The following is a 15,911-nucleotide window of genomic DNA, read 5'->3' as shown; positions in this document are numbered from 1 at the left end:
CGGGGGGGTGTGGGGGGCCGGCGGGCAGCCGCTCGCCTCAGCTGCGGGTTTGAGCTGGCTCTGTGGGCAGGCGAAGCCGGCTGGTATCGCCCTGGCGGGCAGGACGGGGCGCGGGGCGGGTCCTGTGGAGATCCGGCGCCTCTTCCTGCCGGCAGCGCGGCGCTGTGGCCGCCTCCACAGGGCCCCTGTCTGGAGACGGAGATAAGGCTGGGCCGGCCGGCGCAGGCCTTGGCTGGAGGAGGGATCGGCTCTCCTTGAGGGCCTCTTTGAGCTCTCCTCCTCTGCCTGGGCACAGTCTGCTGGTTTCTTGCTCGTGGTCTCCCAGCCTAGAAAGGCCCAGTGCCCTGCACATTCGCAGCAATGTGTTGTAACCCCTCTCTCATGAGCCAGCATGCCTGATAGCTGACTGGCCTGATCCGTAATCCAGCAGCAACTCACCAAACAGCTATGGGACTGCAAATCAGGAAAAGAGACCGTGGCTGTGCTGCAGCAGAGGGTATCTCAGAGATGAAAGCTCAGGGCCCACAGGATCTGCTAGGGGGGACATGCTTGCTATTAGCTAGTCACGACAATTTCATGCATGCACAGGGGACACCTGTCAGTCCGATGGGCTCCTCAGTGCAGTTTTGACCTTGTGGGACAGGCTGAGAGCTCTGCAGGGAGGGTAGGGTTGCAGTGCTGCAGAGGGCACAGGGAAGATTTACTATTTTTTTTCCCTTGGTTGTCCAGGATGAGCAAACCTGATCGGAGCAGAGGGCTCACAAGGCGTAAGGTTGCCTAATCCCCATGGAACGGGGCCAGGTTGCAGTATAATAATTAATTGAGCAAAGGGTCAGAGTAGTTCACTGCTGCCAGGGTTTGTTGTGCTAAGAGAGCCTAAGATAAAAGCATTTGCAGGGAGATACAAATCCAAGATTTTTAATCGGGGACAAGAAAAATCTGTGCAGAAACCTAGTCTGTGAGGCTTTCACAGGAGCGGCCTTGCTGAAGGAGGCTGAGGTGCACGTGGCCTGGTCTGTTCCTCCTCAGAGCAGCCAGCATGGGAGGCGGAGTAGCTGGGTGCGGCACCTTATTTTGTGTCACGGTTAGAACCATTAGTCAAACTTTCCTAGTTTTACAAGCAAGTCTTTTAGAAAGATCACCAAGTCCACAGTACAAAATGTTTGCTTTCTAGCCTTCCTTTCCATTTATAGTTTGGGGTTTGAGAGCCAGTCTGTAACTATCACTGAAATAGTGCTTTTTATAGAAATACAGCATTTAATTGGGAGGTGCTGTACTTGCAGGTTCATGACTCAGCAGGGATCCTAGTTAGTCGGAAGGGTTAGTGTGCTCACCCTATTTTCCTGGTCCTTTTGCAAGCTCCCTCCCTTTAGCCATGTACTGTACATTCACTGAGATTTTAAAAACAATTTTGCATAGATTAAAAAAATCCCACCACCAACCTGCAACATCACTGGCCTTTTAGAAACCTGCAAGAGTCTTCTGTGTTGCATTAACACAGCCAAGAAAAGTCCAGTGAATCCACAACGCTAGCGCTAAGCATCTCTGCAATGGCAAAAGCAATTTACAGTCCATTGAACGTACTGAAGATTAACGAAATAGTAATAAAAAGGGGACCTGGGAAAAAATTGCCATGGTTGGCTCAGTTCTCTAACCCTCAAATTATTCTGAGGGCGAAAAAAACAGGTTCCTTGGTATTTGCAGAAGGCAAACAGCTCTTTCCGTTTCCATAGCAGTTAGCAATGATGTGTGCCAAACGGGCTGGAAAGAAGGAAAAACGAGTCATGCAAGCAGCAGGTGTCACTCACTGCAGTGGAATTTGCCCACCTTTTTTTTTTTTTCCGTGCACACACCCATCATGTATTAGTTTTAATTTGCTTTGGTTTTCCAGGTTACGCTTTGATGCTTAACTCTATCCCAGCCGAAACCAGGACAATGTTTTAAAAACCTGAAGAGGTGTGTTTGCTTTCCCTAGGTGGCTCAACCTGCCCGTACCATTCCTACCAATTCTTCATGTTTTTGAATTCAATAAAGTTGAGCAATGCGTTGTCCCCTCAGCTGTTACACAATTGGAAGTCTTAGCTATGCCAGAAAGGTTTGCTGTAGAATGTTTAAAAATAAAGAGTGCGCACAGCCTGCAGTAGCTGGTGAGCCGGTACCTGATGTCTCCAAACTGGTAAACAGGGAGTTACACTGATGTTTTATTTTGCAACACAATCCACAGGAGGTGGTGCCCACGTTAGTCATCCCCTTGCTGTAGAAGCCTACCCACAGATGTGCACAGTAGACAACTTAAACCTGTTAATGAAGCGGCATAGTAAGTTCATGCTTTGTTGCCAGGACACAGTACACTGCTGGAAAACAACGGCAGTCAGTAATTGCTGGTTGAGTCAGGAATGTGATTGCATTAACGAGCCTAATTCTCTTGTGCCCTTTGGCCTGGAACTGTACAGTTCATGGAAGCTCTTTAAGTCAACTGTACGCAGATAACTACTGGCATTAAACTGGACACTTAAGATACGTGTGTTTGGTGCCATATGTTCACACATAACAGCCCTCAGTCACGCACAGCATTTGCAACGTTGGTGTCCAAGTAGAATTGGCATCGGCGCCATGTTGCCTCCAGCCTTTCATAATCATTCTTCCTCACCTTCCGTAGCACCTGCAGCTGCTAAGACTCTCACACCGAGCAGCACAGGGCTGCCAGGAGGCACCGTTGGAGCACGAGCCCCACTGCTGTGGCTCTTTGGGAGAGAATGATTCCCCAGCTCGCCCAAGCAAGCGAATGCACTTGGGACTGGCATACAGCAGTGTATCACATCTTCTGAATCTGTGGTGTCTGTCCTGCACCCCTTCAGCATCCATACCTTTGCGCATTTCTGCATCATCTGGCAATGCTGTTTCATTCTTACAGGCTTCTGATTGCAGTTACAGACTCCAAAGCTGAGCGATAAACTGCATTGGCAGAGGATGGCTTAGCTGAAAAGAAGGTAGCACCAGCTTCCGAGTGAGCCTTGTGGGAAGGGAGTTTTAGGATATCCTAAAACCTCTTCCCTAGTGGGTAATTCAACCACCTCAGTGCCTAAAATGCCCTGAGGATTTTACAGGTTTGTCAGCAAATGTTTCACAAAAGATAATACAAGAACAGGTTCTTAGCAAAGAACTGCAAATTGCAACATGCAATTACCTTAACAGAATAGAAAGGATTTGTTAGGAAAAATAAGAATCTGTGATGACAGAAAAATATAATTTCCTTAAACAGATAGATGTCAGTATGTAAGAAAACAATATAATAGGAAGTTAGGCAGTAAAATGTTTTGACATGAGCTGATATCTGAAAGTTTCTGCTGTCATATCAAATAGACCAGACTAAGAGAACGGAAACTATTGTTAGATCAATTTACTCATTGCATTCAACTGATTTTTTACTTTTGAGATTTTAGAAAGTTGATTTTTTTTTAATCAAATCATTTAGGAGATTGACTTCAATTCTTCATGCTGAATCTGATAAATTAACCGAGACTCTAGAATTATCTGCCATCTCAGTGATAAAAATATGTATCGGCTCTAATAGGACTTCTGATTGCAAGTACGCTTCCAGTACGGGTTGAATACTGGGTTTGCATTGATATAAACGAGTTTGGCACCAAAAGACTTGGCAGGAAATTTACTCAGGCTGGAGAAATGGTGTTTTACTGTGTCAAATTATGACTTGAAGAGGAATTAGTTAGGTACTTCTATAAAAGATTTATAGAGACTTCAATTTTGGACTCTAAATTAACAACTTAGAGAAACAATGAAGATTTTTTTGCCAAGAAAGGTTGGACCAGATGATCCTTGAGGTCCCTTCCAACCTGGTATTCTATGATTATTTGAAATCGTTCCCAGAGGGTGATTTCTTTAAACTCTTACTCACTGGTTTTGAAGGAGAAAAGAGGAATTCAGTAGCGTAAGTTATATCCTGCAGTTTTTACCATGAATAACTTGGTGTGAAACCAGAAGTGTAATTATGAATACAGCCTTTTATACAAGTGTTTCTCTGTTTCACATTAACTGATTCTTTACCTTCCACTCCCTAAATCTCTCACTCTTGGTTTCAGTGGCATTCCTCCGCATTCCTCCTGGTATTACTCATTTCTTGCTTACTCTAGTGAAGCTACAGCTGGTGACTGGCTTTAAGTCTTTATCAAGAAAAGATTAAAACGTTGTTCCTGTGTGAAAACAAACTTTTTTATTTCAAGGATTCTGTCATCCAGAATGTAAAAATATGCTGCCGAACTGGAATATTTGTGTTCTTCAAATCTCGTACTCAAGATACAGTATTTGTTGCCTTTTGCTTTCTCAGTAAAGCTGTGTTTCTGTAAAAGTGTTTTATAGATTTCTCAGAAGACTCTAGTGCAGGCTTTGCAGCATTTGGATGCTAATTGAAGCCTGTGTCTCTCTGTCATTTTTTGAGTTTATGGACTCGGGGTTTTGCGTTTCCCATCACAATACACACTAATTGCTTAGTGTTCAATCAAAAGAAGTATAAGGCATTTGGAAAAATAAGTCTAAATAAAGAATATTCACCGTATATTAAAACTGGTAAGCTTTTCCTACAGACTGATGTTCACCAGCTCACCTATATGCAAATGGTAGTTTGATGCATTTGCAAACTGAATATGATGTTTAAAGTAATTTTAGTTCAAACCTATTTTCCAGCACATTTAAAACTCAAGCCTGTTTTTCTGATTGAGACACATTGGTATTCAAGAAAGCACGTGTGGAATTTGATTTATCAGACCTTATCATGGTCAGACAATGATATGGCAGCAGGTGTCATATTCAGATGCAGATCGGCGAGAGCCATTTCCTCTGCACACAAGTTATGTGCCTTAAGTAAACTGCTTTGGGAATTGGAGAATGACAAATGTGTCCAGCTACAACCGACACCTGAAGTTAATGCACCGGCCTTTGAACTGCGGTAGGCAACTTCTGAGAAAGGGCAGGGCTGGCAGCAGTACTGCCACCGCAGGGACAGGCCAGTCCTTCCTCCTCTGGGGCAAGGTTGCCATTCCCATAAGCAGGAGGCAGATGAACCGTAACCTGTTCAGTAGCACCTCGAGGTGGGAGAGGTTATGCACATTTGCTCCAACAGCTCCGAGTCTGGGAGTGCCAGACCCTCTCAGAGGGAGGGTACAGCAGCTGACTGGACAGTGATGCCTTAAACCACAGCAACTTTATGCCTTAGCACATGCCTGTCCGTGTCTCTAAATGTCCCAATGGCCAAAATGTGAAGAAAATGACCTTTAAGGCTAGACCCCTGTGCTTCAGCATCTCGTGAAGCTGGATGCAAGAAACTTAGCAGGCTCAGGTCTTCCACGGGTCATGTTTGTCTACGACATGGACCTCGTGTGGTCACGAGCAGCTGGAGTTATGTGTAAAATGCAGGCGGGCAGATCTGAGAGGGTATAACGATTGCTTTGCACTAGCGTAGATAATTACCCAAAATGTGTGACAGTGATAAGATGATGTCTTTGCTGCCAAGTGGTTCTGAGAAGCAGGCAGTTTCTGCTATACCTCAGGTTTGACTCAGCCCTATTAGGTAATACCCAAAAACGTGGAGGGGTATTACATGAAAAAACAGGCTATTTCATGTCCCTGAGGTATGCTGCAGCTAACAGTCCGCTGCTCCAGGCAGAGCTGACACTGCAGGAGCAGGCAGCGAGCTCTGCTCTCCCCGTCCTTGGGGGCAGCCTGTCCCCGGAGAGTCAGCAATGCTGCTGGCCAGCTTTGGGAGTAGGAGGCAAATGCACAACTAGGCTTGACGTTATCCCCACCAGGTGGTCACCACACACTTTAAAGAAGAGATATACTCTGTATGCATGCCTATACAAACATCTGCCTCAGATCCATCCCGGGGAAGTTATTGTGGGTCTGATAGTATTTCCATCTGGAGGTAAGAAAACTGGGAAAATAACAAATGGGTGAATGTGACATTGAGCATGGGACGGATTCCCCAAACTCACAGTACAGGCCCTTTCTTCAGCGAGAGGCTCTTGCACCCTGCATTCTCATGACGGTAAAAGACCTGAACTGGGAATGTGCCTGAGTTTGTCCTTCATGTGCAGTCCTCCAGTGCCGACCCTCCTTGTGTGCAGACGTGGTTCTCACAAATATATCACAGCTGAACAGGCTGGTAGCTGTAGGTGTATGAACAAAGAGGTACAGGGTCAAGGTGTTAACCTGAAATAAGTCACAGCAGAGCCACTAGCACAAAGCGTGAACAGAAGCAAGCACCGACAGGATGGAAAAGAACAAGCTGTATCCTGAAGGGCACACATCGGAGAGACAGATTTAGCTCTGGTTCATGCAGGAGGATATTTGTCATTACTGGGAGAGGCTTAAATTATTTTTAGGGGTTGTATCATGAGACTGCAGCTTTAAAGGACAGAAAAAGAAAGATGAGGCTAGCTTGTCTGGTGAGGCCTTATCCCGCTTTCGTGGAGCACAGCGATGCACACGCAGCCCTGAGAAGCCGAAGAGTGCGTGTCGATATGTACAAGCCACCATGTGCTGCTGCAAGTGCGATGTCTGGTTTTACTGCTAGTAGCTGTGGTGCTCGCAGTCTGCAAACTCCAGCATCACACGTGCTGTCCTCATCCTGGGCCATGCAAGCAGCAGGATAACTAGCAGACTGAGCCCAAGTGAGCATTTTCTAGTAAAGTCCATTTAAGATTGAACAGCTTTACCTGGGAACTGCCTAACGGAGGCATGCTGTATAGGCTCAGAGCATTGGGAGCCTTGTCTTGTTTTCTGCCCATCTAGATTGTGTTAGCAGCCCTGGTCCAGCCACAGTGAGACACTTCAGTCCGGCAGCCACCTTGTTCTGCAGCAGGAGGGAGAGGTGACTTTCCCAGCCCGACTGCGGTGTTGCCGTCAGCCCAGCCGAGCTCCTTGGGCACGGTGACGCTGTGGAGCGTGTTTGCAAGCCTGAGAGAGGCTCCGTGCTATTGCAGCAAGTGCGCTGAGGCCACAGGACCACATCCTGCTGTGGGGGATGGGGCTGGGGGGGGTGGCCATCTCCTGAAACATTATCTGATAGACTGCAGGAGCAGCTGCACAGTCTAGAAAACATCCAGCTGCAATCAGCCAGCAGTTTCACCAGGTGTTTCCCCTACAGACAAAGATATAGTCAGTACAGAAATGCCTCATCTCATGTAAATATCAAGCAAATCTTTTGCCGCTTCATCCATTTGCATATTTGTATTTACTGAACTGTGGATCAGCGCAAAATGAGTATAAGGCAAGGTTAGCGATAACAGCGCTATCTGCACGCCTGGCCTCGGGTGCACACAGGAGTTACCAGAAAGGGCTCTCGGGCTGTTCAGAACTTTTCTGAAAGGGGTGCGAGGGTTACCTGAGGGACTGCACACCCTCTCCTGCTCTGCGGCTGTTTTTTTGCAGCAAGAACTTCCACTGCTCTGTTAGCCTGAGGAGGAGCCCTTTGTGTATATAATATAAAAAGCTGCTTTTAATACTGAACAAATTGTTATTACTGCTAGCATCCAAGTATTAAAATAGCAATTGGCGAACAGAGGAGGGCATAGAGCAGAGAGGTGGTAGCACTAGGGGCGAGTTAAACATGTCAGCTGCGCTTCTTTCACTGTAGGAATTGCTCTAATGGCCTGTGAGCTGTTCAAGCATGTCTTCATGGTTTTGCAAGCTTTTTCTGCCTTTAAAGCATTTTCAGGTATCTTATTAACCACAAGAGGTCTTTTATTCTATTTTTTCCTCCCCAGAGAATGATTCAAAGCAGAAAGATCAGGTTCATCAGGTCCTTGCCTCTCCATCTCTGCTCCTCTGTCGGGGCATTATTTATTCTACAGCATCTAAGTGAAATATCTACTGAGCTCTGAGTCAGTGGCAAATTTCCCACTGATTGCAGTAAAGTGTGAAATTCTGTCCTTATGGGCATAGTGGGGCAGCTTAGAAAAATAGCACAGCCTTTAGGAGTTTATATATGATGTTGCCAAAAGTAACTCACTGGATAAAGTGGAAACTTATTAGAAAGACACCTTTAGCACTCCTGACAGAAGGAGATGATGCTAAATATGCCGCTGTTCATTGTAGCTCGTGATCTGAGCTATGTGAAAGCTCATATCGTAGCTCACGATCTGAGAATGTGAAAGAGGTTTTAATAATGTATCTTGCTAGTTATTATTGGACAAGCTTCACTATACTCTGTGAGGTTAACTATAAGCATAAATTTAATTCCTTTAGCTATTTACCAGTGGTGAATTTGACGTGGCTTTGTTTATATAAGACAACTGGATCTGTGGGCTTTTGTAAGTGGTTGTTTGCCATCTAGTGGGTTGATGCGATTTTGCAGAAAAGCATTAGGACGGTTATTTTTGTGTCATCCCTGATCAGGCACGGCAGGACAGGTGGAGGAGGGATGCTGAGATACCAAGAGCCTCACTAGCAAAGGGAGAGGAAATTAAATTGATAATGTATGGGCAAGATTTTCCTTACTGATAGAACCATCAGCAATATTAAATATACGCAGATATTGCCACTGATAGACCACAAGTCATTTGCAAAGAAAAGAAACTGGTAATTTGAAATAATTAGTTATAGCTGTCATCAATAAGCTCTCTGTCCCCATAGTGCCGAGAGAAAACTGGCATATAAATGTAGACAGAGTATACATTTGGGATGCCAATATCCCAGAATATTTTCAGTACCAGTTAATTAGAAACAAGGGAAGACTTGAAAATTCATGTTAGCAGGTCATTTATGAGTGTAGGTGGACACATCTTGTTCAATGATTGACATAAATAGGGATCGCTGTCATTACAGTCAAAGCTCCCTCATACTGTACAGCACCATAAATTAGTCAGGTTTATGTTTAATATAATTCTCCTTTCAGTCAACATAAATGAATAATTTTGTCACAGATCACAGTCTGAACTAGGAGATTCAGTAAAATGCTCTAAATCTTATCCAGGTTCTGTGAAGACCCACAGTATCATTTGCTAGTATTTCCCTAAATTAATAAAAAAAGGTTTTGGCAAGTATACGTAATTTGATACTTGGGTAAACCCCCTCATCCCTCCCCCGCTTTTTTAAGTTGTTTTAAAAATATAGGCATGTTTTGACACAGCAGCAAGAATTCTATGTGTGTTGCAAGGATTGCTGTGCAAGAGAGCCTGGAGAGGCCTCAGTGCTGGTCTGGGAGGCTGGCACACTCCAAGGGGACTGCAGCCCAGTGCCAGTCCCCCGAGCACCCCATGCAGAGCACGGGAAGGGGGCAGTCAGGCACCCCAGAGCTGGGGCCAGCGGGCACCCCCACCGAGGGACTGCTGCGGCCAGGGTGCAGTACCCTGCAGTTCGCCAGCAAGAAGCACTGGGCATGCAGGCAGGTCCCAGGTCCCCTTCCTCTTTGCAACTTATTCACAGCTACTATCAAGCATCCTCCCAGCCCTGACCCCTCCAACAGCCCTGCATGTCCTTTCTTCCCCCATACCAAGCAGAGCTCACTCTCCAGCAGTCACGCACCCCGAGGAGGTTTGGGTGCCCTTCTGGGATCCACCGCTAGAGAAGGTGCTTGGGACAGGCTCCGTCTTCACCTTCATTCCTCTCGGATACAGCTGCACCAGAGGCAGTGTTCCAGGAGCCCACTGTCATGGTAGAGGACATTCAGCCCAGGGGACTGCCTAGAGTAGGTCCAGAGTACCCCCTCAGCAGGTGTACGGAGAACATCAGTCCTCAGCACCCACTCGCCATTACATGCTCACTAATGCAGACCTGAGCAGAGGTATGTGGGATCACTGGTCCAGAAAGGCTAAAGAAGGGTGTGGGAGTGGGGGGGACCCTGCACTTGCTCCTAAGCACATCTTGTACGTTCTCCAGTGACCACCTCAGAAGCAGCTCACATTGAGCGCTGCAGCAGGAGAAGCTAGCATTACCCCTTCCTTCCCCAAGGGATTCACCTTTCCACTTGCACCAAACTGGGCACAAGCAAAGGGGTTTTGCCTGAACCATAGCTGTTTGTTATAATGAGGGTAAGGCAGAAAAGCAGCAGCCTGGCTCTCTACTCCTGTGGAGGTGGCCCACTGACAGCATCCCTCTGTGTTCAGCTGCCTTGAAATACCGGACTATTTTCTTGTGCAGCCCTTGTGTCCACAGGCAGTTTGTTTTCTTCTGGACTAGACAGTTTGCAATATGGACATCCTATTCCATTGCCAATGGAGCAATCTCTGCAAAGCCCTTTCCTAGACTTCAGGTGAAAGAAATACTTTATAGTAAATTACTGAAGAAAGGCTTTATTATAGGGCCTTTTACCCAGCAGGAGGCAGCACTTTACTACAAAACCAACCAAAACTTAGAACATTTGTGTTTGACCTTAGGTAAAATCTAGACTTTAAAGTGAACTGAAAATCAAAATAACACCCATCATCTTATGCCTGTCTCCAGTAGCTTTGATAGAGGTTTGTACAGAAGTTACAAGTGGATCCTGCAGTACTAATCCTCTACCTAAGCAGGGGAGGGCGGCAGAAGGTGCTGAGCCAGCTACATGGAGAGGGTGGAAAGCCCAGAGATCTTTAGAAGGGAAATTCCACATTTATCCTGCATTAGTTTCAAATAGGATTGTATTAATAATGGATTATGTCAGATTCAAAATGTGTTAATTTTGATTTTGTGGCCCTTTTGTCCCTGGGGATACACCGTAGAGAGAAGGGGCTTGATCACCCATGGAGAAATGCTGTTCTGGGGAGACATCTCCAAGCAAGGGCTTTGCAGTGCAAATGCTATCTCAGGACAACTTTACGCTGCAAGAATCATGACAAGAAAACACTGTTTTACACATTGCATGTCTTGTCTAAAACTATGGAAAGCCTGTGTACTTTTAGGTTCAAATATGCAAGTATTACCAGCAGAATTGGAAGAAAGATTTTTTTACTTTATTTTGAAGCAGAACAAGACTTATGCTGACTCTACACTCTTGAAAAATGCCAGATGTCTGCTTTAGTGTTACAGTGTAACCCATAGAAGTGATCAGCATAACTCAATTGTTCCCCTTTAAACCTATTTGCATACATCATTATCAAAAGAAAATTCACAGTTTACTATAATTATCATTTTTACTGCACTGGAGCTTAATAGAAGACCTAAATGATTCAATGAGCTGAAAGCATCAGAATCTCAACTACTTATCTGGACAGTTCTGATTCTCTTATGTCCACACCACATCAAGATAACCAATGCATGATTTCAGATGAGATGTATTTCACAGGCTGTGCTCCCCCAAATATTTGCTCCTTCCCTCTAGTGACTCTGGAGCAGAATGAGGCCTCCCCTAAAGGTCTTTGCTCCTTTGAAATAACCCACTGTGCATTCAAAGCTCAACACATAGCATGGCTAAAAACCAACTGCTGCACACTCTCCTACTTCCCTTATGCAGCCAGAACAACACCTACTGCTGCTTAGAGCATCTACACACGCAGCCCCATGAGGAAATGGGGTCAGCTGTGGTATCACCTGTGTAACTCCAGAACAGCTGTATCAGATCAGAGCAAACATCCACACTGCTCAGCATCCTGCTCCCAGCAGCAGTGGGACTCTTTCTGAAGAGTCCAAGACCAAAGCAGGCCACATGATGGCTTTCTTCAGGCAATCAGCTTCCAGCAAATTCAGGATCTTCATAGACTAGAGCCAATAACCTTGTACTTTTGGGTGGGCTTTTCCTGCTGAACATTTTTGGTCTGTGAGCCTGCATGATATTTCGCTATCTAGCATGCCCTGTGACAAGGAAACCCTGAGCCACCATCTCAGTCTTAACACCAACAAACCCTCCTCACACTCTCCATACCCCCAGCTGCCAGGCTGCCCATTTTATAGTTCTCTGCCACCTGCAGCTTATTACCAAAACCCCAGCAGCTGGTTCTCTAAGCTCTGTAAGTCCAGGCACTCACCTCTACATACCCATCTCAAGTTCAGTTGCTCCTTAGGAGGTAAGAAAACCTGGTTTGCTCGATCATTAATGGGAGCTTTTGAGACAGTTATGGCAAAGTCCAGCTGACCACTTTGCAATGCTGTTTTTCCCAAGTCACATTTTGGGATGCAACTATGATTAACGAAGAGTAAGCTCACGCATCAGGCCAAATAAATGAATGATGTCTCCAATGGGCCACCTCTGGGCCCATCAGATTTTAGCCTGCCTAAACAATCTGTTAACATTTAACAAGCTGCTGAAATCCACTGGTGGACAAGAGGCATTTCTGGCATTTTTGGACTTCATGTCAAGCTGTATGTGTTAACCTAAAATGCAATTATCAAATCAGTATGCATATATCTAGACCTTTCCCAAAATTACCATGCCTGGTGGGAAATGCAGTGAATCCATAGTGTTTGTTGACATTCTCTGCAGGAGGCAACTTGTTACACCAGCAGCCTCGGGTGCGTAGTGAAGAACTTAGCGGTGCCTAAGCCTCCTTGATGATTTACGACGTACACAGAGACACACTCCATCTAGTCACATCCCACTGCGACTTTGCTCATCATTTTCTTATTCAGAATTACATGAAGGTCCATTAAACTTCTTCCTTCCCTCTCTCTTTTATCTCACTTACCTCCTACTGCTTCGTACCTGTCACAGTGCTGTTCTGGGGGACACCTGAGATAACTCGGGTCCTAGAAGCAGGGAACCTCTACCATGGGGACACTTTATCCCATGGAGACTGTAAAGTTGGTAGAAAGGAGCTGGAAAATTCAAATCACTCTTATAGTGGGAACTCCTCACAGGCTGGTGGATCACACAAAGTGCCATCAACACTTCAGACGAAGATGCCACACTGTGGACAAGTGTGAACTTCGTTTATTGCCAGTGCCCTTGCAGTCATCTACCTGCTTGGTGGTACCTTCTGAAAAGCTACATGGCAGCAGCTTCTTTAAGATCTGTCCTAAAGATTCGCCCTACCAAATAAGCAGACATAAACAGACATGACACAGACAGATGCATATAAATAGGCATCTCTGCCAATGGATTTGCTCTGGCAGGCCTGATCTTTCCTGAAACAAATAGGTGACCGCTATGTTGCACTTCAATCCCATGTCTTCAGGTGCTCACTTTCCTGTTGCCTCCATTAATCACAATCCAATCTTTTAGATAGAAAGAACAGAGATGAACTTTTTCGAAGAAAAATGAAAAGAGGAGTGGACTAGAGAAAGTGACTGATATAGATGCAGAAGTGGAAAGAAAGGTCTTGCTATACTGATATTAGAGCCATAGATTTAAAGAAAGGAAGATTGAAAGGAAGAGGCAAAATATAGTATACCCAAAGCCCTCAAATGCGTCTCACAGCCGTTCATCTGGTTGAGGCTCTCGGGTAAGGCCAGTTTACAGGACTGCAGCTGACAATATTTTAACTGAGATGGATGTACATGGTGAATTCTTCAGGAGCTGTGAAAGTTTAGAAGGCCCATTAGCTGCCTTGAGGGGAAAAAAGAACTATTTTGCTTGTATTTTAATGGACTTGTGGTCTAGTTTGCTATTACACTGGATGGTATGAGACTCTGTGCTGCTCCTTCTGACTGAAAGGGTCAGAAGAAATAAACAATGGAAATGTCCTGAAGATCCTGTTGCATTTAAGTGCTTAGATACAACTTCAGATTTCAGATAAGCCTAATGATCTTGAGTCATCTTCCCTTTGACTATTCTGCAGTGAGTCAAGGAGCTCACATACCAGCTCCCATTTGCCTGCCACGCTTGCTGTGCATGCCTCAAAGAGCTTTCATAGTGCCTGCTGGGCTCGTGTGTAAAGAAAAGGAGGCAGGAAACCTCAGTGCTGGGCAACGGAATTACTTAGGTGCTTTCCAGTGCCTTCATGCTGCCATTAGAAGATTTGCAGATGAGGACATTGAAATGATCAAGCAACACATAATTAAACAGTGGAACTCGTAGCCACAGGATGTTGTGGAGGCCAAGAGTATGGATAGCTTTAAAAAGGATTGGGCAAAATCCCATTATTAAACGCAGTGATCGTGAAGAAGCATCTGGTGTTAAAGGTCCCTGAAGCATCTACTGGTGATGGCAGAGGATGGTGCAGAGAGGGGGTCACTCGATATTTGTCTTCTCCTACGTTCTCCTTCAGCATCTGCTACTGGTTGCTGTCAGAGGCAAGATGCTGGGCAGCTGGCTTTTGTCTGAGACCATTGATCCACCCCATCACAACCTTCCGTATGGTTAACAGGCTCATGGGCTTCATAGTTTAGTACCAATACTGTTATTTTACACATGGGTTTTATTTCTCATTTCATTATAGTATGTACAACAGGCTGCTGATAAAATCGTAATGTTTTCCATCATCCTTCCCCACCCCCATTGCATTGCCCTTGTCAAAGACAATCAGAGCAGCAGGAGGCTGCGAGTGAGAAAGTGAGCTGCTGTGAATATGGAGAGTTAATAGATAGCAGAAAGGGAAGCCCAAAAGCAGAAATAAGCTTTTTGAAGAGGGTGACTGCTTTTCACATGCGTTCCCCTTGGTGATTAAATGGACCAGGATACAGCCAGATGTGAAGCACGCAACAGAGCTGAAACAGTTTGCAAAAAATAGATTTGAATACTCAGCTTCTATTCAGTTTGCTGCTTTTTGTTTATCCAAAAAAGTGTCTGGAGGGCTGCAAGGTGTTTACCAAGCAATTGATGAATTCTGGCTGGAATAACTTTGCACAGGAAAAATGTTTCTCCCTATCCAACATTTACTGTCTTTTTTTTCCCCTGTCTATCAGCATCAGCCATTCTGTCAGGAAACAGAAACAACAGCAAGTGGCCAGTAGTATGTTGGGCAAAGTGAAGAGTTTCAAGTAATTTGTCCCCTAAAATTATAAGACATGTTCAAGGTATTTGCAGGTGCCCTGCACTGGGCTCTAAGCAATTCTGCCACCCACCTATGCTCATAGCATCTGAATGACTTCGGCTCATGCAACGAGATGAAGGCAACTCCTGTGGACCCTTCTTGCTGCTCCCACGTAGCAGGAAGAAAGGTGCTTCCTAACCTTTTGCCATTGCCCTGTGAAGCATCGCAGGGCTCAGACAGCTCTAACCTTGGTATAAACCCAGCAGGACTCCTTGGTGGTGTGTCAGTGAGCTCTGCTGGGGCTCAGGACTCAGCCCTGTTTTGGGGAGTATTCTCAGTGGTGTGGAAACGGGATAGTCAGAGATTTGCAGCTAAGCCAGCGCTTAGGTTATGGACACGCATCTTTCAGAGTACCCAGGCCTTGGGGATAGAATTTAGGTTTGTCAGAGGTCTTGTGGTATTTTAGACACATAATTTACCTCTTTTATTAACATAAGGCATCTGCCTGGTGCAGTGCCACCAGGACTAGTCTCTGGACCCCCCAGCCGTGGATCAGGAGTACTGTGGAGCTCCTCTGAAGTCCTGTTTGTCCTACTGATGGAAATCTTGAACTGGCTGGGCCCAATTATCCTGGAGACATATCGTGCTGGATCCAGATCTGCAAGGCATATGGTGAAAACACAGTGAACCCGATACTGTACAACCTCCGGCGGAGAGCCAATGTAGCAGTCACAGTCCCATACACACATGGGATGTGTTTAGAAAGCGCCTTTGATTCTTTGTAGTTTGGGTTGTAGTCAATGTTTTAAAGACATACCTTGTAGGTGTTAGTGGACAATGTGCTTCCAACATTTCTCTGATGCTGATGTTGGTCCTGATCACTTGCTGGTTGGGCAGTGGGATGCAGAGGGACTTCATTGAACCAGTGACCATGGCAGGTTAGCTAAAGCATGGCTGGAGTGAAAGGGGCCCTGTTTTTTTGTTTCCTTCTGAATTTCTGATCTATTTTAGATTCTTTTCTTGCCTTCAGAAGAGAAGAGCGGCTGTACTGGACTGCTGAGGAGCAGCATG

This window comes from Aptenodytes forsteri, unplaced genomic scaffold, assembly GCF_000699145.1.
Source record: "Aptenodytes forsteri isolate BGI_AS27 unplaced genomic scaffold, ASM69914v1 Scaffold299, whole genome shotgun sequence".
In the NCBI taxonomy this organism is placed as follows: domain Eukaryota; kingdom Metazoa; phylum Chordata; class Aves; order Sphenisciformes; family Spheniscidae; genus Aptenodytes; species Aptenodytes forsteri.
This window is presented reverse-complemented; position numbering follows the sequence as displayed.